The sequence below is a fragment of the Sorex araneus genome, chromosome 1 (assembly GCF_027595985.1).
Source record: "Sorex araneus isolate mSorAra2 chromosome 1, mSorAra2.pri, whole genome shotgun sequence".
Taxonomy (NCBI): domain Eukaryota; kingdom Metazoa; phylum Chordata; class Mammalia; order Eulipotyphla; family Soricidae; genus Sorex; species Sorex araneus.
This window is the reverse complement of record NC_073302.1, coordinates 345,629,955-345,637,244: the sequence shown is the minus strand read 5'-3', so window position 1 is coordinate 345,637,244 and position 7,290 is coordinate 345,629,955. Positions and strand designations below refer to the sequence as shown.

General features: G+C 38.9%; 1 non-coding gene across 1 annotated transcript; it reads left to right on the top strand.

The window, feature by feature from the left end:
- The first annotated feature begins 2,720 nt into the window (after positions 1–2,720).
- LOC129401268 (U6 spliceosomal RNA) lies at positions 2,721–2,827 on the top strand. The gene has a single exon (XR_008628199.1). It is a non-coding gene; the product is annotated as a U6 spliceosomal RNA (small nuclear RNA).
- The last annotated feature ends 4,463 nt before the right edge of the window (positions 2,828–7,290 follow it).

Sequence of the window (7,290 nt, the reverse complement as noted above, 5' to 3'; positions counted from 1 at the left end):
ATAATCTTGACCTTGATGGATAGAGCAAAAAGTGCTGTCAGGGTACATTTTCATGCATCCAGAGAATGGAAGTGAACTTTGTTGGGAGTGATGATGGTGGTGGAAGACAAGTAGGGCCCAATTATCAAAGTATTTTTGTGTATTATCAAACGGCAATGGAACACAGTTCTTCAAGGTTCTTTTCAGAATAAATTGTAAAACTAAAGAACTTTCACTGGTTATTGTAAAAAACTAAAGCAGGCCGAGGGCTCTCCGGGCGGCTCTGTCTCACCACCCGCATTCGGTGCTCTAGAACCGCAGCGTGTGGACTGTATCGGGACGGTCGGTGGTCAAGGACAGGCAAAGGAAGAATGAGGACCAAGCTGGTTGCTGATCAGTTACCATTTATTCAATCTTCCATCTTTCTCATCTCCCGCACTCCCAGCTCTGGCCTCTCTCTGGATCAACTCCGCCTCTCCCTGGCTTCTCTGTCTCCTCCTCCTTCTCTCTCCCACCTTGCCTTCTAGGCTACACCCAGCAGGTAGCAAAATCAACATAAGAAAGCCCTTCCTGAGGGCAGGGCATTCCAAAGCCCTTCCTGACTCTTAAGGTTTTTTTCTTTTCCTTAGTCCAGGAACTTATTAACATCTTAATACTAGTTATTTTTGTATAGACATAGCAAGAGATACATTGAGGTTTGCAAGGCAGCTCTCCTGGCAACATCTTGCCACAGGCTCAGACCACAGCACTCAGGCCAGATTAATCATTCCTCACCCTAGCAGGGTCCAAATCTAGTTATCACTGTTTGGATCATGACAGCATTTGTCCATGATCAAGCTCTTAACTTGTAGTTAAGCATTAGGCACTTTGGCCAGGCCCATCTCGATGCCAGGATAGCACACAACTCACCGCTTGCCCTGGGTCCTTCTCGTCCCACGTCGTCGGGACCCTGCTTTGGGGATGCTAGGAAGTAAGGGCAGCTGAGGCTTAGGTCAAGAGAACAGATGCCCTGGAGGAAAATATCATGTAGAGTCAAATGACTCCCAGGTTACAAAAGCATAACATTTGTTAAGTCTTCCTGTGTCCATACAAAAAGGACTTGCTCTGAATAAACTATGCAAAGGACTCAAGGAGAAGAGAAAAACATTATTTACAAGTCAACAGAACACTAAGAAAGAAGCTGCAAATAAACAAAGTGGAATAGGAGCACTGTAGCGGGAGTAACCCAATAAACCTAAACTACCTGAGGCTATGTTATCCTACAGGTTATGTGGTGAATGGCTTTTATGGGGAGAGATACAAGATATAAAGAAAAATGGGACTTGAAATGAAGGCATGGCCATCAGGATAGAGAGTATGTCATCCAAAAGAGGATTTGCAGCACCATGATGTGGTCTTGATTGCATGTTATGGAAGTGAGAGTGGTACTGATGCAAGAGAAATCTTTGTTCCTGGTGGAGGAGAAGACAGGTGATAGATCATGTACTTTGATGTAGACTCTACGTTAGGAGGAGAACGATTTTGGAGAAGAGGGGATGAATTTAGATCTTTTAAATTTCTTGCACCTCACATAATATTCCATTTCTCCCTTCCTCCCCCTTCTGCTACGTGACTTACTTTTCTCTCCCATTAGTTGTATGATTGGCTTGGTCATTAACACAAGTGCCTGTTCAAATCTTGCTTCATGCCATTTGTGAAATAAATGGATAAACTCCTATTTTCATATAATGCTTTTAATTATCTTTCATTTAGCTCCCAGAGGCTCTTGGACATGGATGCCTACTAAGTAATTGTTAAAACTGATATGATTATTTTGGGCATGGCAATACAGACATTTATTCCTGCCAAATAATCGGTGCCAGTTCAACTTGGAATGAGCTCTGAGATTTGAGAAGTGAGTTTTTGCCTCCATTATGGAGGGCTTTACTTTTTCTTCCTCAGAAAAACTCACTCAAAGTTGGCACACAGTAGATTTAATCAATTTATGTGAGTAATATAATGCAATTTTTAACTTAAAGTAGACAGTAGAGATTACCTTGTCTCCTAAACAGGAATCTTTCTCCTTCAGTGATGTTGTCCTATATATTATACTCCTGGAATCTTTTCAAAACATTGAATCAATAATTAAAAAACCACTAGATTCCTTCCCATCACATTTCCTACATGTTCACTGTTTTGTCATCCGTAGAAATTGTTAAAAACTATTTAACTGCAGATTTCCACTGTCAAGTTCATAAGTAGTGCAGTGATAAAAATAGTTTGTGAAGGTAAATCCTGGTCTGAGCTCTAAATCAGTTAACTCTTTAATTATATTTATAATAAGACCATAATTTTAAACACCTCATATCATAATTTTCTGTCAATGGCAGATTACATGGAGATTATTTTGATATTTAAAATTAAATAAATTCTATCATCATAAACAAATAATTCATGCCATAAGCATTTATGAAGACTATCTCATATTCTGAGGTGAGAATTGAATTATTAAAGTGATTAAATAATATATAATTCTTCTGTAGAAAAAACCCACTAGAGCTGATGAGGGAAGTAGCCAAGAGAACAAGTAATGATATAACAATAGGAGACATACTAGCTTAAGAATCCTCAAAAAGTTTTGAGAGAACATATAGCATAATTGTATATAGCTATAGAAGTCAGAAAAAATCATCCAGATAAGTGAATTAAATTGAGTCTGTAGATTTGGAAGTGAAATTTTTTCATATAAAAATAAGAATACAGTTCTCACTTAGGCAGCACATATACTAAAATTGGAATGATACAGAGAAGATTAGCATGGCCCCTGCACAAGGATGACACATAAATTCGTGAAGCGTTCCATATTTTTACTGCAAACAGCAAGGTCAAAGAAAAAAATCACATAGAAAGGAGCACCCCTTAGATTTACAGCAGATCTATCAGAGGAAACTCTCCAAGCCTGAAGACAATGGTGGGTTATAGTGAAAAAACTCAATGAAATGAACGCCTCACCAAGAATACTTTACCCAGCCAAACTCTCACTCAAACTCTATGGAAAAATACACAATTTCATAGATAAACAACAGCTCAGGAACTTCACAGAGTCAAAACCAAGCCTGAAAGAAGGACTAAAAGGGCTCCTGTAAGACAAGGAAAAAAACCCATACACGCAACAAACCTTTATAGAAAGATGGGACAAAACCCCATGACAATAATCTCTCTCAATGTCAATGGTCTAAATGCACCTATCAAGAACACAGAGTGGCAAAATGGATCCAGAAACTGAAACCAACATTCTGCTGCCTACAAGAAACACATCTGAACAATCAGAACAAATACAGACTCAAAGTTAAAGGATGGAAAACAATAATGCAAGCAAACAATTCCCTCAAAAAAGCTAGGGTGGCCATACTAGTATCCGACAACATAGATTTCAGGTTGAAAAAGATCAAAAAGGACAGAGAAGTCCATTTTCCATTTATCAAGTGTTATATACAACAGGAAGAAAACATACTCTTAAATGTGTATGCACCTAATGAGGGATCAGCTAAATACTTAAAACAACTGCTGGCAGACTTTAAGGAGGACATCATCAGTAATACAATAGTAGTTGGAGACTTCCACACTGCCTTGTCACCTCTGGATAGATCAACAAGAATAAAACTCAGCAAGGAAACACTGGCCCTGAAGGAAGAAATAGAAGAGAGAGGGCTAACAGACCTATACAGTGCCTTACACCCCCCAAAATAAGAGTATATATTCTTTTCCAGTGCACATGGAACATTTTCTAAAATAGACCACATGCTGGGTCACAAAACGTACCTCAATAGAATACAGAAGATAGAAATTGTATCAACTATTTTTTCAGACCACGATGCACTGAAGATAGAAACTAATCACATACAGACGAGGAGAACCAAATGAAATAATTGGAAGTTAAACAACTCAATGTTGAACAATGAGTGGGTCAGGAAGAAAGTCAAGGATGAAATCAAAAGATACCTGGAAACAAATGAGAATGAAGACACGAGCTACCAAAACCTATGGGATGCAGCTAAAGCTGTGTTAGGAGGAAAATTTATAGCTTTGCAAGCATTCCTCAAAAAGGAAGAAAGTGCCTATATTGATAACCTGACTTCACAGCTCAAGACCTTAGAAAAAGATCAACAAAGGGAACCCCAACCCAGCCGAAGGAAAGAAATAATAAAACTTAGAGCAGAAATAAATGACATGGAAAGCCAAAAAATAATCCAAAAGGTCAATGAAACCAAGAGCTGGTTCTTTGAGAAAATAAACAAGATTGATAAACCACTAACAAGACTCACAAAGAAATAGAAAGAGAAAACCCTAATAAACCGAATCAGAAATGAAAAAGGGGTCATCACAACAGAAACTACTGAAATTCAAAAGATCATCAGAGAGTACTTTGAGAGTCTGTATGGCACGAAACAAGAGAACCTAGAAGAAATGGATAATTTCCTGGATTCCTATCACCTCCCAAGACTGAACCAAGAATACTTGGAATACCTGAATTGACCCATTAATATCAAGGAAATTGAAACTGTAATCAAAAGTCTCCCCCAAACCAAAAGCCCAGGCCAAGATGGATTCACTAGCAGGAAGGAAAACTACAGGCCAATATCCTTAATGAATATGGATGCGGAGATCCTCAACAAAAGATTAGCGAATAGAATCCAACAACTCATCAAAAAGATCATACACCACGACCAAGTGGAATTCATCCCGGGGATGCAAGGATGGTTTAACATCCGGAAATCAATCAACATAATCCACCATGTCAACAAAAGCAAAGATAAAAAAACATATGATCATTTCAATAGATGCAGAGAAAGCATTTGACAAGATCCAGCACCCATTTATGATGAAAACTCTCACCAAAATGGGTTTAGAAGGAACTTTCCTCAATATAGTCAAAGCCGTCTACCACAAGCCTATGGCAAGCATCATCCTCAATGGAGAAAAACTTAGGGCCTTCCCTCTAAGATCAGGGACAAGACAAGGATGTCCACTCTCGCCACTTCTGTTTAACATAGTACTGGAAGTTCTTGCAATAGCAATTAGGCAAGAAAAAGACATTAAGGGCATACTGATAGGAAAGGAATAAATCAAGCTCTCACTATTCGCAGATGATATGATACTATACCTAGAGAAACCCAAAACCTCTACCAAGGAACTCTTAGAAACAATTGACTTGTACAGTAAAGTCGCAGGTTATAAAATCAGTGCCCAAAAATCCATGGCCTTCCTATACACAAATAACGAAACAGAGGAAAGTTACATTAAAAAAAAAACAATCCCCTTCACAATTGTGCCCCAGAAAATTATGTACCTCAGAATCAGCCTAACTGAAGAGGTCAAGGATCTCTACAAAGAAAACTACAAAACACTAATCAATGAAATAAAAGAGGACACAAGGAAATGGTAACATATTCCCTACTCATGGATAGGAAGAATGAACATTGTCAAAATGGCAATACTCCCCAAAACACTGTACAGATTCAGTGCAATCCCTATAAGATACCCAAGAAAAACTTCAAAGAAATGGAGTAAACACTTCTAAAATTCATATGGAATAATAAACGCCCGTGAATAGCTAAAGCAATTCTTGGGAAAAGGACGATGGGAGGCATCACCCTCCCCAACCTCAAACTCTACTATAAGGCAGTAATAATCAAAACAGCATAGTACTAGTCCAAAGGCAGATCCGAAGACCAAAGGAACAGGGTGGAATATCCTTACACACAACTCCAATTGTATGAACATCTAATCTTTGATAAGGGAGCAAGAAATGTGAAGTGGAGCAAAGAAAGCCTTTTTGACAAATGGTGCTGGCATAACTGGACAACCACTTGTAAAAAAATGGATTTAGATCTAGACCTATCACCATGCACAAAATTCAGATAAAAATGAATTAAAGACCTCAACATCAAACCAGAATCCATAAGATACATTGAAGAAAGGTTGGCAAAACTCTCCACAACATTGAAGCTATTGGTATATTCAAAGATGACATGCCACTGACCAAACAAGTGTAAACAGATAAACAAATGGGACTATATTAAACTAAGAAGCTTCTTCACTGCAAAAGATACAGTGACCAAAATACAAAGACAATCTATAGAATGGGAAAGAATATTCATCCAGTACCCATCAGATAAGGGATGATAACAAGGATATACAAGGCAGTGGTTGGAATCTACAAGAAGAAAACTCCCAACTCCATCAAAATATGGGGGATGAAAATGAACAGAAATTTTCTCAAGGAAGAAATACAAATGGCAAAAAGGCACATCAGAGAGATACAGATCAAAACAACCATGAGATACCACCGCACACCACAGAGACTGGCACACATCCAAAAGAACAAAAGCAACCACTGTTGGCGTGGATGTGGGGAGAAACAGACCCTCCTACTCTACACTGCTGGTGGAATGCTGACTGGTTCAACCCTTTTGGAAAACAGTATGGTCACTTCTCAAAAAATTAGAAATTGAGCTCCCATTTGACCCAACAATACCACTTCTGGGAATATATCCTGGAGAGGCAAAAAAGTACAGTCGAAATGACATCTGCACTCAAATGTTCATTGCAGCACTGTTTACAATAGCCAGAATCTGGTAAAAAACCCGAGTGCCTGAGAAGAGATGACTGGTAAAAGAAACTTTGGTACATCTACACAATGGAATACTTCTGCTGTTAGAAAAGATGAAGTCACAACCTTTGCATATAAGGGGATCAACATGGAAAGTATCATGCTAAGTGAAATTAGTCAGAAAGAGAGAGACAGACCTAGATAGATTGCACTCATCTGTGGAATATAAAATAAAATAGGAGAATAAGAGACTAACACCCAAGAATAGTAGAAATAAGTACCAGGAGGTTGGCTCCAAGGCTTGGAAGCTGGCCCCACACGCTGGAGGAAGGGGCAGTTCGCATAGAGAAGGGAACACTAGGTAAAGTGTGGTTTGAGGACCCGCACGGGATGGGAGATGCGTGCTGAAAATAGAGTATAGACCAAACACAATGGCCATGCAGTGCCTCTGTTGCAAACCACAACACCCAAAAGGAGAGAGAGAACAAAAGGGAATGCCCTGCCATAGAGATGGGGTGGGATAGGGGGGGTGGGCTGGGAGGGTGGGAGGGATACTAGGAATATTGGTGGAGGGGACTGGGCACAGGTGGAGGGATATAAACAAAATGCAGATATGAAAGTTCATAAGTTTGTAACTGTAACTCATGGTGATTCACTAATAAAAAATAAATTAAAAATTTAATAAATAAATAGGAAAAAAATAAAAGTACAGTAAAGAG